The sequence below is a fragment of the Gymnoscopelus braueri genome (assembly GCF_963280865.1).
Source record: "Gymnoscopelus braueri genome assembly, chromosome: 9".
NCBI classification, from domain to species: domain Eukaryota; kingdom Metazoa; phylum Chordata; class Actinopteri; order Myctophiformes; family Myctophidae; genus Gymnoscopelus; species Gymnoscopelus braueri.
This window is the reverse complement of record NC_137610.1, coordinates 31,639,904-31,661,125: the sequence shown is the minus strand read 5'-3', so window position 1 is coordinate 31,661,125 and position 21,222 is coordinate 31,639,904. Positions and strand designations below refer to the sequence as shown.

Below are 21,222 nucleotides of genomic sequence, written 5' to 3'. Positions count from 1 at the left end.
ATGCTTTCGTCTGTCTAGAAGAGATGCTTACTGTACTGTAGCCAACAAGCCCAACTAGAGTTAATAAGGATGCTGCCAGCCTAGTTAAATATGCTGGTGCATGATGAATTTGTCTGTGTGTGTGTGTGTGTGTGTGTGTGTGTGTGTGTGTGTGTGTGTGTGTGTGTGTGTGTGTGTGTGTGTGTGTGTGTGTGTGTGTGTGTGTGTGTGTGTGTGTGTGTGTGTGTGTGTGTGTGTGTGTGTGTGTGCAAGCATGTGTGTGTGCGTGCGGCCGTGCGTGTCTGAGTGTGGACATATACGCATATGTGCATTAGTGTATGCATTTCCGCATGTTTACTCTACATGAATCCAGGAGAAGATGTTGCTGACTGCAGCCTTCCTGTTCCCAAGAGACCAGGCAGGAACATCTGTTCCTCTGGAGCTTGGTCAAACAGCCTCTCTCAGCAGGTGCAACTAGCTGGGGAACTTAGCAGTTCAGTCACAAGCATAAGCACACACATGCAGGCATGCATGCACACAAACGCACACAAAGACAGACACACACACACACACACACCCACACCCACACCCGCACCCGCACACGCACACGCACACGCACACGCACACGCACACGCACACGCACACGCAGACGCACACGCACACACACACACACACACACACACACACACACACACCAATTTTGTACTTACGATTGTATTATTGTGTGCAATAATTAAAATAAAAGAGCATGTTCTCGAATGATCCACTATATCTCTCTAACACACATACACAGTTAAAGGATGCTCATATTAGACATTGATTGGAAGGACACAGACAAAGGCTGGCCTTGTGATGATGAGCAGTCTTTTACCTTCAAAACAGGCAAATGCAAACATGAATGCTGCAGCAGTGCGCTCAGCACTCTAGCCTAAATAGTTTGACCAATTAAAAAGCAATACAGAAATGAGGCAACCAGGTGGCTCAACTGTCAGCAGTTCCAATTGTGACATTGTGGGCATTGTGGGTTTGATTCAGGCTCAAGACCAAAGCCATAATCCCTTATTGTTGCCTCTTTTTTTAATATAGATGCTAGTTACAGTATACTATGCAGATATACTGAACAGTGTGTTTTTTATTGATTTGATTTATTTTTCAGGGACAGTGCACATTAATCAACATGTTAGTTTTCACATCCACATAAATGAGCCAGAGTTAGCCAAAAGCTCATTTGCATCTGTAGTCCCTGAGCAGGCTGTGGTGATATAGCTATCCATACAAAAACAGACATCAATACAATACTAGACAAGTAGTAGGAGACAGAACAATTACAGTAAAATATGAGAAATGACACCAGTGACAAATGGAGCTGATAATTACCCATGATTAAAAAAATGCATAAATTAAAACTTTAAGCCATCTCTTAAGGTTGAATTTGAAGGTGTTGATTACTTGTTCAGATACATTGTGTTATTAAGATAGACATTTTGTTTGCTTGACCACAAATACAAAGGCTGTTATTTAGATAGGTGGCAGACACTCTACAGTATGTAAGCGTGGATATTCCTGCTGGGCATTGCTGCCTGTCACACCTACAACGGTGCCACTATAGGCCACCTGCAGGGTTGTCAGCCGGGAGCCACCCTTCACTGGCGTTTTTCTCCTTTAATCCCAGAACATCTTGAGGCGGTGGAGCAGCGGCAAGGACGTCTTCCTGCCACTCCCTGCAGCCAGCTCAGAGGACCCTTGTTCTCCCCACACTCTGTACCATGTGGTATTGTACTTGTGTGTATGAGGAAATGGGTCCCAGCCACAAGGCTGCTGAGCTGCTGCTCTGGATACGAGCATCTGCTACATGCCTAAATTGTCAATTGTAATTGTAATGCCTTAACAAATTCAATCCGGGAAATCAAAGATTTGCACAAATTATCATGATTTTTCAAAAATAGCAGATCTACAAGCTCATAGTGCGGCACTCGGTGCCGCCCTATGAACTTGTAGATCTGCTATTTGTTAATAGCCAGAGTATAAAATAATGGCTTTAGCTCAAATCTAAAATGTTATTATCACTGTGGTAAACTCCTTAAAATGCTTTGGTAAAGGACCAACGTGGGTACTGGGAGTCCTGTGTGTTGTGCCTTACAGAGAAATGGCTGAATGGGAATATTCCAGACTGTTTAGGCAAACAAGCCAACCCAGAAGATAGGCAGTAGGCTTGCTATCTTTGTAAACTCCAGATGGTATAACCCCAGACTTTAGTACACTGTAAATGTAAAGGAACATACAGTAGCTGTGCCTACCATAGAGATGCTGGCTCAAAATTATGTAGTCAAGGCATAAAAAAGCGAGTAGGTAAATCTCAAAGATAATACACTTCACTCCACAACAAGCTGAAATTAATTAAAAGACTTAATTAGGTGTATGGAAATGCAGACGTGCACACCAACACCGTCCCTTATGAGCAGACGCGGATGCTGTGTCAAGATGACAAATTATAATCAAATCTATAACATACAATACACTCCTGGAATTTGAAAGAGTTGATTCCAGTGACAATGTACAATAAGAATATCAGTGCAAGCTGTGGAACATATGGCTGGTTCCTGCTGGTCAAAACATATCCCATGTTTTACTTCAGCCCTAGGCCTCCACATCTGCACTTATTTCCATGAAAACAGATGAGAAGAGTGGAGGGGTATAGGCCCCGGGGCAGCTCTGCACTGAAGGAAAACATTCTATTGATTCACTGACTGAGCTTCCATCCTCATTCTAGATTCCTCACATCCACAGTAGGCATGAAAAACGTCATTGTCTAGTTTTGTGGGACCACAGACAGTGAATTGTCTTCTCAAGCACTATTATCTGCAAATCGATTGCGTTGCCCTCAAACCAGTTTGAGGGCAACTGAAAGAAATTCAAAGAATGAATGATTTGTCTATAATGATGATTCTTGCTATATGTTTGCTTCAGTTAAAGCACAAATAGAGTTTGCCACTCTCCACTGTGTCCATCCTTTATCACTTGGCACTATGTTTAGCAGCATATTTAGTGTAACTGTATGTAGCCTTTTTCATTGCATTTTTCTTTCACCATTATTTTACTTTCTCATTATTCGTTTATTCATTCATTTTCTTGACACATTATTATCAAATTATACTAAATCAGTCATTTATTGCCTCCGCCAGGTCGGATGGCCGAAGCCCGGACGGGCGAAGGCTGGAGACAATGTTTTCAATCCTGTCCGTCCATGTGTCTCTGAAGAGTGCACTTTTCTAAGTCTATAAGTCTGTTACTTGTATTGTGTTGGTATGAAATGGATAACAATCCCTTAAAACTCAAGTAAGGAAGCTTTTATAAATAACACTCACATCACCTACACACTAAGCAAGGCCACCAATATTCCTTCCAGAAATGTTAACCAGGGTGAGAAATTAACACCAGCTCCCACTCAGGTGGTGAATGTGAGTCATTTGACATGCATTGTGAACTTGTGATCAGGTGAATTCTTTGGTTTACCATACATACTGTACATGTTATCAGTTACAAGCTATAGCAGGCAAATGAGATGAACACAATGACACCACACACAAGCACCTACAACACAGAAGGACTGGGCTGCAACGCCTGTCCCTATGAATTCTCCGCATGTTATTGTCTCCGCCAGGCCGAAAGGCATGGCGAGAGAGTATGTTTTGCACCCTGTCTGTCTGTCCGTCCGTCCGTGTGTGTGTGTGTGTGTGTGTGTGTGTGTCCGTCCGTCCGTGTGTCCGTCTGTGAACTCCTGGCAGTGACGGAGTCGCTCCATGCCGCTAGAGCGAACTCTCTCTCCTCCGTCCTGATACTCCTGGACCTGTCTGCAGCGTTCGACACAGTGAACCATCAGATCCTCCTCTCCACCCTCGAGGGGATGGGTGTCTCAGGCTCTGCACTCTCCCTGTTTGGTCGCTCCTACCAGGTGATGCTGAGAGGGTCTGTGTCAGAACCACACAGGCTCACTACTGAGGTTCCCCAAGGCTCGGTTCTGGGTCCTCTTCTTTTCTCTCTCTACACTACATCTCTTGGTGCTGTCATCCACTCCCATGGCTTTTCCTACCACTGCTATGCCGATGACACCCAGCTGATCCTCTCATTCCCCCCCTCTGACACACAAGTGGAGGCACGCATTGCTGCTTGTCTGGCTGACATCTCGGAGTGGATGTCGACGAACCACCTGAAGCTCAACCTGGACAAGACCGAGCTGATGTTCCTCCCGGGGAAGGGCTGTCCGCACCGAGACATGGCCATCACCATTGATAATGCTGTGGTGACGTCAACTCGGACTGCGAAGAATCTGGGTGTGACCTTGGACGATCAACTGTCGTTCTCGGCTAACATCGCATCAGTGACACGGTCCTGCAGATTCCTCCTCTACAACATCAGGAGGATTCGCCCCTTCCTCACGGAGAAGGCAGCCCAGGTGCTCATCCAGGCTCTTGTCATCTCCCGCCTGGACTACTGCAACTCCCTCCTTGCTGGTGCTCCGGCATCAGCCATTAGACCTCTGGAGCTTGTTCAGAAAGCTGCGGCTCGTCTGGTGTTCAACCGCCCCAAGTTCTCCCACACAACTATCCTTCTCCGTTCTCTGCACTGGCTCCCCGTAGCGGCTCGCATTCAGTTTAAAACCCTGGTGCTAGCCTATAGGGCAGTGAAAGGAACAGCTCCTTCTTACCTCCGGGACATGGTCGATGCCTACACCCCTGCCCGACCACTTCGGTCTGCTACCTCGGGGCGACTGATTGCCTCGTCACTCAAGGGTCCTTCTGGTCGATCGACACGGTCACGACTTTTTTCTGTTCTGGCCCCACAGTGGTGGAATGAACTTCCCACTGATGTCAGGACAGCAGAGTCACTGCCCATCTTTCGCCGCAGGCTGAAAACCCACCTCTTCAGGAAACACTACCCTTCCTCTTTGCCTGGCCTACTTGTTGTTAACTAGTTGTACGAACTCTTGTTTTATTTTTGTATTGTTTTATTGGATCTTGTTTAGTCGATACACTTATTTGTTTTAGCTCGTGCTCATTTGATTTTGCTATTTTGTCTCATCTGTTTAAGAAAGTAGGTAGCTGATATATTGCACTTTTACCTTAGCGCTAGGTATACTCTTGGTTGCTTGTTTTTGCAGGAAATGCACTTAAGACTTCTGGTGATTAGTAGTTTCGTTCCCTACCTATGTTGAATGCACTTATTGTAAGTCGCTTTGGATAAAAGCGTCTGCTAAATGACTGTAATGTAATGTAATGTAATGTAATGTAATGTAATGTGAACACATCTCCAGCACTGTTGGCTTGATCGTAGCGAAACTGTGCACACACACTCCCTGGATGCCAATTCAGAACCTTTGCCCCATTTTTTTCACATGGGCCTGTTATAGCGCCACCAGGAGGCCGCTTTTTGCAAAACAAATTGTTTGACAGTACTCCTACAGATTGTGTCCAAACGTCACGCAAATCGGTACAGAGTATCTCTATAGTCATTACACAAAACGGGTCTTTCAGATTTTACATATTCCATCCTGATTGGCTAAAAATGGCTTCCAAAGTTTGCAGAAGTGCTCGGTTTTGAACAAAATGCCTCAAATCATGAACAAAGCTTGCAATTCCCGTGAAATTTTGCACGCACATTCCCACTAGGCCGAGGAGGACATGCCACTTGAACATTTTCAAATCAGCCTCATGGTGGCGCTATAACATGCCGATTACTGTTTTTACCTATAACTGCACCGATCTGTGTAAAACTTTGTATGTGCACTCCCTAGAGGTCAGGGAAAAACCTTTGCCCTGCATTTTTCACATCTGCCTTTTATAGCGCCACCAGGAGGCCGACTTATATATACTCCTTCACATTTTATCCAAATTTCACACAAATCGGTAGACATGATCTCTATAGTCATGTGATCAAGACGGATCTGTTAGATTTTTCATATTCCATCCTGATTGGCTAAGATTGCCATCTAAAGTTTGCAAGAGTGGCCCGTTTTGAACAAAATGTTGCAATTCATGAACGCAGCGTCCGATTGCGGAGATACTTCGCACGCACATTTGCACTACGTTGATAAACAAATGCCACCCTTTCAACATTGCCCTATTATAGCGCCACCAGGAGGCCGACTTATATAAAACTCATTTTTTTATATTACTCCTTCAGATTTTATCCAAACATCAGACAAATCGGTACACATGATCTCTATAGTCAACTGATCAAGACGGATCCGTCCGATCCGCCTAATTTTTCACATTCCAGCCTGATTGGCGAATTCCGAACATTGCTGCCCCACACTATCCTACCTGACCTGGCGGAGACCTGTGCATTCTGAAATCTAAGACTTCCTATTCTTCTCTGGTAGTGATTACTTTTCCCTGTAGTTCAGACAAAGGTTTTAGAATTGATAGTCCACTCCATGTTCCCTTCCATAATCAATGTTAATTCACTTTTGGCTGGTTGATGCACAAGCTGCATCGATCATTTGACAGATTGGACAGAAACAGTGGCACAGCATGTGAAAAGAATCAGATCCCCTTGATGTCGTTGGTTGTGGATATAGCTGGGCATTGGACACAAGACAGAGCAGATGTTAAGAGCCCAGTTTCTGTGCACCCTGCTGGCCAATGATTAAATCCCATCAAAACTTTTTTTCTGTGCCTCTCTTTAGTTTTCTCCCTCCCAGCTCTACTACCAACCCTTCTAAAATCAGGGGTCTTCCATGTTTTTCAGGCCAAGGAAGGACCCCTTAGCAGAGATAGACACAAAGCAAAGAGGCTTTCAAAGCTAGCACACCATATATAGCTCATTGTCACATCAATGTCAGTTAACTGTTGAGAGATTTGAGACTAGCTTGGAAGTATTCCACAGTTTTTTTTCTCTTCCTTTTAAGTGACAGGAGTTGTTGCTGCAGCTTTGATGGCTTCATAGATTCGTTTGACAGCACTATCATCAGTGTTGTGTAAATTAGACGTTTTATGTTTGTTTGTTTGTTTACACATTATCATTGCTAATAATATGTTGTTAATGTGTATTTTCAGACAACCCATCCACCCACCAACCACTGCCCACCCATTAGGCAATTTTAATATAGGATATATATGCAGAAAACGCAGCGCTTCACGCCGCATTATCAGCTCGTCTGATGTTGTCAGGGTTATTGCTGTGCATAATAACCCCGTGTGACACTGTGTTCAGGTTTCGGTCTCCCTCCCTCTCCTCCTTCATGTCCCTCTTCCTCCCCTCCCACTCTCCCTCCCACTCTCCCTCCCTCTCGCTCACTCTCCCTCCTTCTCCTTCTTCACTGATCATGCTCTAGTCAGAAGTCACACACAACAGAAACAGTTGCCTAAACACGCAGTGTTTTACACTGACATTAACCGTTACACAGGCTTAACAATACTGATTTGCGCTGGTGTCAACCACGTACGGCCCATATATGGGCGTATTTGCACTGACGTTAGGCAAGACCAGTCCATATCTGTGACCCGTCACAGACAACGGTAAATTGAAATATTTTTTTTGAGAGTTAAAGTTTTCTTCCCCCCTACAATCCTTACTAGATTACAGAGACTCTATATTTGCCAATGCTCCTGAGTAATGTACTTTGTCAAACAGCAGAATATACATAAAGTCCTAGAGTGGCAACATTACAAACTACCAATAATGACGCAACAGCAGCCTGGGTTCTGACTTAACTTTAGTCACTTTCATAATGACGTTTTAGAAATTCAGGAACATTTCGGAATACTGAAGAGATCAGTTTGCCTTGCTAAAATTATTTCAGCACGGCAAACTGATCTCTTCAGTATTCCGAAATTTTCCTGAAGTCATATTAACAATTCACCATTAATGTGCAGTGTAATAGAACAATTCACACAATCAAGCTCTTTGTTTGGTCTCTCAATCTCTTTCATTCACAGTGGAATGAACTGTAATGAACTTTATAGCCTGCATGCCACCATTGAAATAAAAAGCATTTGAGCTTTTGATTTGAACATTTTGCAGAGATCAGTCCAACAGTAAACTCTCTCACTCTTAGTGGATTATGATTACTATACGTACTGGCATAAATTTGGTCTCAACATTTATAGGGACATAACAACCCACCCAATGCATGCTGCACAAGCGCAGGTTAGTCCAAAATAATCTCAACGTGCTGCACTGAGACCCCGATTCCAAGGTAATGTTGGTGATATAACGTTTTGCTAATGGATGTTTACCATCGGTTAGCTTGATGCCAGTTTTAACAAAGAAGCAAATTTGCTCCCAATGAGAAACTAGTGTACAGCAGTGTCTGATTAGTTAATCACATCTTTTTGTTAACAATTGTGTATTTAACAAGAACGGTCACCTCACCACCCTGCAGTATAACAAGTAACACATCTTCTAACAGGGGTCTGCAACCTTTAAAGTCAAAAGAGCCATTTTAGACCAAAAAATAAATACAAAACCTATTTTAGCCTAATAATGAAGGCAACACGGCTATTAAGTGTATATTAGCCTATCAAATTACAAAATACAAATTTAAACATTTAAACGAGCATTCATTCATTTTGTTTTTGTCAAAACATTATATTGCTCACAGCAGGATCAGCACTTTAGAGAGCATGGCGCACAACATGACTACTATGCAGTGCGCTATTTGGTGTTTTAAGTTTAATTTCCATTACAATATTATAATAATATCAACATTACTTTTTTTGTTGTTTGATAACTTCTCGCTGCAGATCAAACATACATGTAATCTAGCAGCATTGGCAGTGAAAGCAAACGACTTTGTCCATGAACCAGGGGTCATCAACATGCCGGCTTGTAGGTCTAAAAAGTGAATTGGAATTGAATTTGAGATTATACTAAGATCCCCCGACCCTTGTACAGCCGTAAATGTACAGTATACTAGTCCAGTAGACACGATGGAGAACACATGCTGTGTTTTTTAAGAGGAAAAGTGGTTAGTCCTCATCCCTACTACTTTATTTTATTTTATTAAGAAATTAAGTATGAAAGCATGAAAGCTGAGAGGGAAGGCGTAGATGGAGCAATATGTAACCCTGTTTCAAAAATTGCTTTAAAAGTAAATTTTATTATTATTATTTCCATGGCCATCTCTGTACTTATGTCTAATTTCTGCTTCACTTTCTTCTTCTTTCTAAATTGAACTGATGGCTTTGAACCTTTCAAAGCATTAAAGACAATCAGAGACAGCGAGAAGAATTATCATATTGACATCATCCACCGGTCATTATAATATCTATTAAAGCTTGAAAAACTGATTTTTCCAGGCCCAGTAATTAGACATGTTCTGTATCCACCACTGTTTGGTACCTGGTTTAACAAGGTTTGAATACCTGTCTGGCAGTGTCTTTATTAGAGTGTTAATGTCAAAGGACATTTCGGAAACCCAGCTCTTATCCTATTAAACTAAATTAAAATCAGGTCATTCATTGGCATGGAAGATGTTTTTTTGGAATGGCGTTTCTGGGTGTACTGGCACTCTATGCCAGTGGTTCTCAAAGTGGGGTCTGGGGTTTGTCCGTGTACGGACACATTGATGACCCCTGCCATGAACTATTAAATTCTTAGTTTTTTTTTCATTTGGTATCCTTAGCATCGCAGGAAATCACACACTGGTTTGTTTACACAAGCCACAAGGCCGGTGCTGTGCCAATAAATGCATAAACTTCTTATTTAGTCTACACATTTTTACAATATTGGAGCACGTAAGAATCTATGTCTCATATTACAGCAACGATACATTTTAATCTAAATGTTATATGTTAAAAAAAAATCATGTACATTTCCATATAATGTTTTCTATAGCTACAGGGAGCCACAAGGGAGGGGCTAAAGAGCCTCATGTGGCTCCAGAGCCGCAGGTTGCAGATCCCGTTCTAACTAAACACATGCCTTCCATCAATATTGCTTTTTCACCAGTCACTTTCATAAACTTAGCATTGGGTTCTTTCTAGGTGGGCTCTTAGTGGAGAAATAAACCACCTACAATGGAAAACTCATAAAACATAACACGATATCCAACCCACATTTCAAAGTTTAGTACTATGGCATGCAAGTATAACCAAAGCCATAATTCATGTGATGGAAAAAAGATACCATCACATTGTCAATACAGTTTTATCTCTTGTTGATCACATTTTTAGAGAATGTGTATACTGTATATAGCTTATTATGTATGTGTGTATACTAGTGTATATTGCGCGTGCACACACCCACACACACACACACACACACACACACACACACACACACACACACACACACACACACACACACACACACACACACACACGCACACACACACACACACACACACACACACACACACACACACACACACACACACACACACACACACACACACACACACACACACAAAGCTTCCTAGAGTCAACTATATTGAGTCAACTATATTGCCTGACCCCTGACCCTTCCTGGCTGAGTCTTCACTCAGGCGGAAGGAGGCTTTCATCAGGTCTGCCAAGGAGACTGTACACAGCTGAGAGAGGCTGGCAGCGGCTGGATTAACATGACAGATGGAGTGCACACTGAGATCAATAGCTGTCTGTACCTTCCTCTGTGTGGGTGCAAGTTGATGTCCGATAACCTTATGGACAAACATAGCACCCTTTACAAAACGGACGGGTCACGGACGTCATCCATCATCACACACTGCATCCACATAATGCTACATCCCCGAGGTGGGTCATCAGCACTCTGAAATAGGAAACGATTGCTAATATTGAACGTGTCGGTTGTATCAATATTGTGACTACAGAGCTACAACTTCATAATAGTGAGTCAGCGGGGAACAGTTGGAGCTTTCTGCAACGCAGAATTATTTGATGTTTTTGTTTTGATTTCATGAACATGGTGCTGAATTGGAAAGAGAGATATAAATAAGAACACAGGCAAAATTTCAACTCTACAGTACATATGGAGACCCAGAAATGTCAGAAAGGATGGTGTTTTTTTTGCAGCTCTACACTTTCCCCAAGCAAGCACGTTACTTCTTTTGTCTCAAAGACGCAATGAGCATTGGGCAAGATACAGCATTCTGTTAAACCCTCTCTGAGGTGGTGCAAAAAAAGGGGGGCTTGTAAATTACACTGCAAAAAGCTTTTATAGCAACTGTCACTGTTACCCCTCCCCCCAATTCCTGATTTAATAGCTGACCCATCTTAAATGTAATGATATACAAACTGCTGGTTAGATACTACAGTATACTTAAGGTATATTGTGCTATTCTAGGTCACAGTTTGACCTTATACACCTCAGCTACATGCCACTGTGTCCGGTAGTACGATTATGGTTTCATCAGAGAATGAAAAAGGGATTAATCTACTTAGCTCAAGCTAAGGGGGGCTATGGGCCCTTTATTGTGGTGGAGGAGGTGGCTTACATTATAGTATCAACTCGTCGGATTTACAGATTATATTATATTGCTGATAAAAGTCCTTGTATTCAATCAGTATACTGTAGGTCTCATAGTAGGTCAGCATATTTCAGTTGGAATATTTCCTTAAAGAATATAAGCTGACATCCTTGCACTGATATCGCTTTGGAACAGCTACTACACGCAAGGCCTTGAGATGGAATGGACACAGATTTCAAATGTCACTCACTACTCTCTTTATCAAAATCCATGCCTGTAGGTGATTTCTCCACAGAATAAGCGGACAATTTGGCCATTTTCACAAACACAGCTTACATACTTTTGCTTTTACTTAGTAAACTGAGGGTAATGGTATATACTGTATTCTCCCTCTCCACACTGACTGTTAAGAAGCCAACTTTCCATCTGTGATCATCACTACTCAATTACCTGTGAAGTATAAAACACTGTTTGTGTTATTGTATCAAAATTGGCGACAATATTTCCCCTTCCTCCCCTATAACTTGTGGAGTGCCCCAAGGTTCAATTTGAGGTCCAATCCATGTTATGTCCTTCCATTGTTAACCCACAAACTTGTCCCATTAAGGCAGCTGTCTAGCTAGCAGATATTAAAGGTCTGGTATTAAAGATCTGGTTCTGTTTTATGCGTCCTCTGTGACACCTGCCACCTGTATGACGTCTCTTCTCTTGGGCCTTCCTCCTCTCCTCTTACCTGGCAGTTCCATATTCAGCATCCTTCTCCCAATGTACCCCTCATTCCTCCTTTTCACATCTCAACCTCGCCTCTCTTGTTTTATCCTCAAACCTTCTAACCTGGGCTGACCCTCTAATGTAGTAATTTCTGATCATGTCCTTCCTTGTCACTCCTAATGAGAATTGTAGCATCCTTAATTCTGCCACCTCCAGCTCCGCCTCCTGTCTTTTCGCCAGGGCCACAGTTTCCAAGCCGTACAGCACGGCTGGTCTCACTACCGTCCTATCCATCTTCCCTCTCACTCTTGCTGGTACCCTTCTGTCACTGATAGCTCCTGACACTTTCCTCCATCCGTTCCACCGTGCCTGCACTCTCCTTTTCACCTCTCTTCCACACTCCCCATTACTTTGGATAGTTGACCCCAGGTACTACTTAAACTCCTTCACCTTTGCCACCTCTACTCCTTGCATCCTAACTGTTCCACTGTCCTCTCTCTCGTTTTGGCACACATATTGTCCTACTCCTGCTCATTTTCATTCCTCTTCTCTCTAGTGCATGCCTCCACCTTTCCAGGCTTTCTTCAACCGGTTCCCTCGTCTCACTAAATATCACCATGTTGTCCGCGAACATCACAGTCCACGGTGCCTCCTGCCTGACTTCATCTGTCAACCTGACCATAACCAATGCAAACAAGAAAGGGCTGTGCCGATCCTTGATGCAGGCCCACCCCGCCTTGAACCCAGTCCGGCACTCCCAGCGCAGCCCTCACCCCTGTCATGCTTAGGGATGGGTATCGTAAGGGTTTTATCCAATACCGGTGCTAAAACCGTACCGATACCTAAACTGTACCAGAACCGATACTTTTCCATTTTAAAAAAGGAAGAAAACAATTGTCAATGACATTAATGGCTTAAAAGAAATATCACAGGGTTGATCTCATTACCAATTACCATGATTTTGAAAATAGTTTATTTGTATTATTTATTAACTTAGTATGTATATTTCTTTCTGGTGGACAATGCAGAAGTCTATATGGTGTGTGATATAAACTCTAAACTTAACCATAAACACAATAATCACAGTTTGATTCATACAAAATCACTGATACTTAACAGAAACAGATGGAACCCTAACACTAACGGGACTTATCCGAAAGAAGAGTGCCTTAGTGCCTTTCCCCCGCCAAGATGCCGGAACGGCCAAAAGCGAGGATTATGTTCTTCACATTGGCCTCAGGCCTCATTGCCTGGGAAAGCAACCTGACCTGGCGGGGATTTGCGCTCTGCGGAGCGGACTTTTCGTCTACTATTAGTGAGGGGAGGAGGGGCTGGATTGTGGCTGAGTCTGTGGAGTTTACTTTACTTAATCTACAAAAAACCTTCATAACAAGACACAGGCATAAGCATTTAACAGTTGGACTTAATTTGCGCTAATTCTCTACATTTCGCATCGATCAGCATTTGTGGCATTTGTTTTGAAAATATGTCCACTGCTTGATCAAATACACCTACCATCAAAGGATTTAATTAGCCCTCTCCCTGACATCATGGGTTAATTTTGAACAATTTACAGAGGTCAGTTAATACATTTATATTCGAAAAGCTGTATTATCTAGTCTAATATGGAGCACCTCATTGCGGCTGCAGTGCAGAGTCTGTCTATTCATTATATCTGATGGACAGCTGATCGTCAGGGGGTCCTCTCTGTAAACTGTGTATTTTGGGCCATTCATCAATCAAAGAAACATGTTTACATTATTGAAATGTGACCCACATTTCCCTCTTTATGCAGCAATGGTGCCTGCAGTTGTGATCCCCATAGCACACAGGCATACGTTGACTGTCTAGGTAACGTTTTGCAGCACCGAATTCTATGTTGCACTGGCACCTGTCTAGCACTGACACACATGGCACCGGTACCAGATTGGTACCGAGAACCGGTATCCAACCCTAGTCATGCCGTCTTCATACATATCCTGCACCATTCTGACATACTTCTATACCACTCCTGACTTCACATTTCCTTTCTTCGCACCCTATCATATGCCTTTACTAGGTCCACAAAGACTCTTGGGTCGTTACAGACGGGGAGCGGTGGACGCGGGCGCTATCGCTCGGATTAGCGGGAATCGCGCGGCGATCATGGTTGTTTTGTCCTCCTGTGCGTAGCGGGGAAGACCACAATCTAGCTCTTGCCACCCGCGCGTGTGTGCACAAACGAGCACGAGCGCGAGAATTTCACGGGGCCGAGCCCGTTCGCCTCACTGCCCCTCAACTTCTCCGCACGTCCCAAATAATCACCCGCCTCTCATTGAAAATTAATTACATAGGCGTGTTGGCCGCTCCCCGTCTGAACCGACCCTAACTCATTCTGTCCTTCTCTATACTTCTCCATCAACACTCTCAGGGAAAACAGCACATCTGTGGTGCTCTTCTTTGGCATAAAGTTTAAACCCATACTGCTGCTCGCTAATTGTTACCTCTCCTCTTAGCTTCCACTACTCTTTCCCATAGTTTCATGCTGTGGCTCATCAGCTTTATACCTCTGTAGTTACTACAACTCTGTACATCCCCCTTGATCTTGAAAATCGTTACTACTATACCATTTCCCCACTGTTCAGGCATCTTCTTGCCTTCCAAGATTTTGTTGGAACAGTTTAGTGAGGAACTCCACTGTTGTCTCTCCTAGACATTTCCACACCTGTCATCTGGGCCTTCCCATTTTTCATCCTCCTCATAGCTGCCCTCATTTTCTCCTTCCCAACCCCCCTCACTTTCTGGTTTGCTACCCCCCCATTATCCACCCTTCTCTCCCTCTCATTTTCCTCATTCATCAGCCCCTCAAAGTACTCCTTCCATCTTCTCAACACACTGTCTTTGCTCGTTATAACATTTCCATCTCTATCCTTTATCACCTAAACCCGTTGCACATCCTTCCCATCTCGGTCCCTCTGTCTAGCCAATCTGTACAGGTCCATTTCTCCCTCCTTGGTGTCCAACCTCTCATACAACTCCTCATACTCCTTTTCCTTAGCCATCGCCACCTCTCTCTTCACCTTACCCCTCATCTCCTTGTACTCCTGCCTTCTTTCTTTGTCTCTCTGACTGTCCCCTTTCTTCTTTGCCAACCTCTTCCTATGTATGCTTTCTTGTACTCCCTCATTCCACCACCAGGTCTACTTGTCTTCCTTCCTCTGTCCTGAAGTTCACATTTATCATAGTTCAATTGAAGGAGATTAATTCAGCAACCTGATTGCCACTGGGAATGCACAAGTTAGTGCGTGCGTAGTGCCGGTCCCAAGCCCGGTTAAATTGGGTACGGTTGCATGATCAGGAAAGGCATCCGGTGTAAAACCTGCGCCAAATCAAATATGCGGACAACGAAACAGATTTCCATGCCGGATCGATTGCGGACGGGATTACCGACAACTGCCACCGGTACTGTACAACAGGGTACCGGCGGAAAGTCTGCTACTGTTGGGGCGAAGCAGGAGAGGTGGAAGGCAGTTTCGGAGACAGCAGGAGAGGAGGAAAGGTAAGAGAAGGGGGTGAAAGTGGGTACTTTGACAGGCAAGGGCAGAGAGCTAGCTGATGGACAAAAAAATCCACGATTTGCAAAAACAATTGGGGCTTACCCGCTGTACTATTTGGGGGTCCTTGGCACAAAAACGTTTGAGAACTACTGGTTTAGAAGGCATTTGTAGAATCGGTCTCAGGTCTTAATGTGTTATTAGAATCCCTGGTCCCAGCACCTGCCCCTGGGGTCATGTGACCGTTGTTTTGAAACATCATCTTTACTCCACTACCACTTTTTCTATAGATATTGCTTAAAAGTTGTGAGTGAGTTTGGAATGGGTACTCTCACCATATGGCATAGGGTTTTCTATGCATGTAGAAAAGTCCCATGTTTAACATAAGCCTAAGGGAGTTTTGTGTTTTGTTCTATGTCTTCAATTACCCCCTATCTCAACCATGAATTCTGAAGCTGTTATGTGCTTTCTTTTCTTTTCTTTTTTTCAGTCAAACTCTTCTAGAGCAATTATTGAGAAATGCATAGGCTCCAACTTTAAATTCAAAGAAAATCTGATGCTGTCAAAAAGATGATTAGTGAATAAAGCACTTTTTTTTCTTTTTCTTTTTTTTTAGTCACGTTCTATATGTTGAAGAGAAAGAGAAACTGCAGCATATTATATACTTACGTAAACTATGCTTCTCTATAAACCTTTGTGATATACTTTAAGCTGCAAGAACATTTTTAGCTCCTGACAGATGATGAGTGCTCCTTTTGCACTCTCTTTTCTTTAAATCTTTTCACGTTTTCTATCATTATTCTAGTGTTGTTATTACATATGCTGCTGCATTGTCTGAAGGAAGCCAAACCAAAATAAGTTTTACTCTTATGTACCTGTAACCTTGAACCTTTAAAAAAAAAAAAAAACAATTTGGGGTCATTTTACCTGAAGCATCCTGTTAATTACCCTCCCTCAAAATTCGTGATACAGTGAAATAAGCTATAATAGAGTCGTAACACCAAAGAAATTGCACGTTTGGCCCTCTACTGAACTCTGAGGTATTAGAGCCTAATAATTTCAACAAAAACATTTCTTCTTTTTCTTCTTAAAAACTACAATAGTTTGAGCAGATTTGCCCCGTTTTGTCATGGCTCAGTCTTTACACCTGGGTCATTGAAGCTTAGCTGCAATCAAATGAAAGGCACATTTTCCCATTCTCAGCTGCAAGTACCATAAAATGTCTCTCTCTAAATGGAATAATATTACTGCAAACACCTCAGCATCAGTCACAAGGTCTATGCGTAGAAGACCTCAGAAGCAATTTCACGTTCCATCTCGGCACTAAAGGGATTCAGACGCAACTAAAAAGAAACTGAAATGTCATGCTTAATCAATCACTATAAATATATATATGATGGGAGTCAGACATGATGGGAGTCAGATTCAAACTCGGGTCCTCGCGACTCACAAAGAACATAGTGTAGTCTGTGCACTAACAGATATCACCCTTACAAACCGTTTGTCATGAACCCTTTTATCACTGGACCCTTTATCAAGCATTTAGCATCCTATAATTTACTCTGCCCATTCAAGTGATACGATTATGTAATCGCCATACAATCACAGAAGCTCTGACAGCAGAGAAAAGATTCAGCCATGAAATTATATCACAGAAAATATATAAAGGGCAAGTCACAAACCAAAAACATTCAGCTTGATCATTTATTCAAACAATCCTTTCTGCATCCTGCTGTTGATGCACTCTTAATCAAAAACCCTTTGAGGGTATTAATAGATCAAACAACTGGAACAGAAACCAACTGACTGAGTTGATAACCACCTCATGTTGAGCGTACTTGACACAGTGTCTACATGACAACCTAACGAAAAACCAATTAAGGGAAATGACACTTAAACACCTAAATCACTCTCTCCAAGCGATTCTATCTCCAATTAGGCTTTCAGTGCTCATCCTCAGAAACCCTTCATGGACTGACATTTCCATGGTGTAGTCATTAAAACTCCCATCTCTGAACCTACCAGTGCCCACACTGCCCTAGGTTCAAAGTCCCTTCAGGTATGTCTCTCTTGTGCTGTTTTCAACTCCCAGCATCCCAAATGTCTATATTAATGAATACAAATTACTAAGGGAACTGGACATCCTATTCTATATTTAACCACTAAAGGCAACTATATATACTTTGTCATACAACAAATAGAAATAATAGCCAATCTACAAGCTCACAATGCATTATGGGCTTGTAGATCTGATATTTCTGAACAATTTTGGATATTTTGAACAAAAAGAATGGTATTTACAATTTAGCACTAAAGCTATCTCAATAGGGAGAAATAACCACAGCAAAAACTATAATTGCATAGCGACTTGTTTGGAATTGTCACTACCACTCTCCGTCGAAGCTTAGCAGCCATTAGCATACCACTAAAAGATGCAATATGGAGATCCCTGGAGTCTTGTTTCCCCAGAATGGAAGGAAGCAATTACTAACAGCCTTCCATATCAGGCCTGTTCAAGTCAGCCTCGGCCCAAGGGAAAAACAGGGTAAAGAAGGGGAAAAAAACAGTGACAGTAAAGGTCAGTCAAAGGAAGCTATGGTTTTAAGGGAATTGACCTCAAAAGAAGGACAGAATCCCTTTTGGGAAGGTACGGGTGTCTTTAATATATTATTAATGGCTTCTGTCCCTTAAATAACTGCCCTTTGTAGATGATGTGCTTGACACTACCGGTGAAGAATCCTGGTGTGTGGTTTTTTCTCATTAGTGAGGGGGGAAGGATAGTGTTTCTCTGAGAGTGTGCTCAGATTAAAGGTCCTTATGGTAATTGAATCCTAATGCTGATTTACAGAACAGTGTACATCAGAGGGAGGGCAATTGAAATTGAGCGTCAACTCAGCGTGCTAGTTAAAGCCACAGGCTCCTATTTCAGGAAAGACTAATTTATAGGGAACAAAACAATTGCCTCAGATTTTTTTGTTTTTACTTGATGAAATATCCTGTATGTAAATCAGTATTCCACCTGTTCATTGACATTATTTTTGTCTGATAAACTAGATAAACTCGACTAATTAAATCAAAACCAAAATATATAATTTCAGTGCTGTGTTAGTAGATTAAAACGTTAAGTTAAGTTAGGCTAATCAAAACAGTAGACACAAAAATGTATACATAATACTGTATCTCGTCAGTGAGGTTGTATGTTACTGTCACAGCGTAACCAGTGGGATTGATGTGACTGTATTGATACCTAGGGCAGAGATCAGCAATAGCTGAATGGGTAGCTGAAACGAGAGGCTGCCTGGGAAACAGAAGGTCCCAGGTTCAATTCCTGGCCCCAGCTATGTGTCGAGGACTCGCGGTGTCCATGTAACCCCTAACTGCTCCCCTCGAGCACTCATCAGAAACATCTGAGCAGCCATGAGCTCAGTGAAGCTGAAAACGGAATTTCCCCCATGGTATTAACCCCCCCCCCCCCATTAGGGACCAGGGTTTAACTAACCTTCTGCAATATCCAATATGATTTATTACTGTATGACAACAAGATGGATAGGTAGACAAATGGGTAGGTACAGATCGGTTGATCAATCGATTGATGAATTGAATACATAGGGAATACCCCAGGACGTTTTAGTGTTATTCTTTTAGCCTTAATGTCTGACTGTATCACTGTTTACATTTTTGACTAATAAAGTATTCAATCAATCAATAAAAGTAGGCAGAGAGTAAATATGGAGACCTAATATGGAGGAATGGGCTACTGTATGTCTGTTTAAATTGTACAATAGTGACATTTCTCTACATAGGACACTTGACATTTTACTACCACAAGGATATTTGTTTGTTAAAGGTTAAGAAATCACAAGAAAACAGGAGCAGTTCATGACAACTTGATGAATGACATGTATTAGGCTAGCAGGCCAACCTTTCTCAAGAGTGTGTGCATATGGGCATGTCTGCTCACACTCTATTGCAAAGTGGGCACACACACTTTGGGAGCTAAGTGCACAGATTCCCAGGCCCCAGGGTGTGCTGTGAGGTGCACAGGACAACCTGGGCTATTTATAGCTGCAAGGAGAGAAATAATTCAGTGCGATCTCAGAGCAGCTCATTCAACTCTCCTCCTTGACAGAGCAGATGAGGAGAAACGAAAAGATTAAACCCTTTCTCCTGTCCCTCCACTACGCAGGCATGACAGGTGGGATATGGTATCTGTTTGAAGCTTTCATGGCTCACTCAGTCCCCTTGTGTGGGCTGTCAAAGAGAAACACTTTGCAGATATGGATATCTTCCCAGTGAATAGTGCAGCACAGGCAAATCAAGAGAATTTTGATATCTTAATCTGAGCCAATTCTCCACTGCCTGCATGATTCCACATTCGTCACTGCCAACAGACATTGCCCCATAAATATATGCAGTTTAAATTGAGTCTTACCCAGATTAGCCTAGTTGAAATTTGAGGGGGGACCATCTACAATAAGCTTTTAGGCTATCTGATCAGGTGCGGCATTGAAAGGCACAAAGTAGGCTATACTGTAGGTACACAGGCACAAAATACCTAGGCACAAAAATACAGCATGAACTGGACAAAAGCTGAGTTACAACTTTGCCTTTTGTTTTTGGTACAATTATATATTTTAAACTTCTAAAATGTTAAGCTATAACTTTATTCAGAAAACAGTTAATTCTGTGAAAAAGATTGCATAGCCTATTTATCCCAAAGCTAATATGACAACGGTACCGACATTTTATTATTTTAGAATTTCTTGGTGGAAAATGAAAATAACATGATGGGTTAACACAGTGGTTCTCAAACTGTGGATCGGACCCGCAGGAGGGTCCCCACATGATTTTTTTTTTGGGGGGGGGGGGGTCCCCATGATGACTGTAAAGTAAGTGACAATTTAAGGAATTTTGACACCTTTTTAATACCTTAAAAAAAAGAAGGAAATAAAATGAAAAAATACCATTAATGCATCAATCAACAAATTATACTATAAAAACTGGTCAAACATTGGCCAAATTGTCAAATAATAGAGGCAAAATTGTGAAAATAGAAGATCTAGATCGGCTATTTTCACAATATTAATCTGTGGAACCGAGTCAAAATAAATGTAATGCCTACAATTCCAAGTGCTTATCAGGGTGGTTCAAATATGGTTATTTTGGGGGGTCACAGCCTGAAAAGGTTGAGAACCACTGGGTTAACAAATTAAATAAACAAACAAAGAGTGCCTCATACCTTTGCAGCTCTCACCATGGACGCTGTGTGTGAAGAGTTTTGCTCGACCGTGTAAACTCCCGTCCCAATTGCCCAATTGTGCTGTGGTTGTTGGATGATGACAGGTTCTCCTCGGCAGAGCTTCGATCTTAGCCTTCCTACTTACATAAGAAAACTCCAACTGCAATCAATTGTGACCATTAGCAGTCAGCAACAGTGGCTCGTTTTTAAGTCTCGTATAGGTCCTCCTCGTTCCACGACGTGGGACAAAACTTAAAACAGTGGGTGTGCATGGAGGAACTGAGTTGCTTCTGATCTGAGGCGCAGCCAGGTTTTGTGTGTTGCTGCTATGTGTGACCGTTAGCGCGTCTTCT

General features: G+C 42.5%; 1 protein-coding gene across 2 annotated transcripts in view; it reads right to left on the bottom strand.

Annotated features, from left to right (window-relative positions):
• The window catches only part of LOC308092587 (carbohydrate sulfotransferase 8-like), a 75,545-nt gene extending 54,323 nt beyond the window's left edge, over positions 1 to 21,222 (bottom strand). The window contains exon 1 of one of the 2 annotated variants that reach the window (XM_080438585.1): positions 20,870 to 21,222. The gene's annotated coding sequence lies outside the window, so the exon portion shown is untranslated. The remainder of the gene's footprint in view (positions 1 to 20,869) is intronic. The other variant, XM_080438586.1, reaches the window with a different exon arrangement.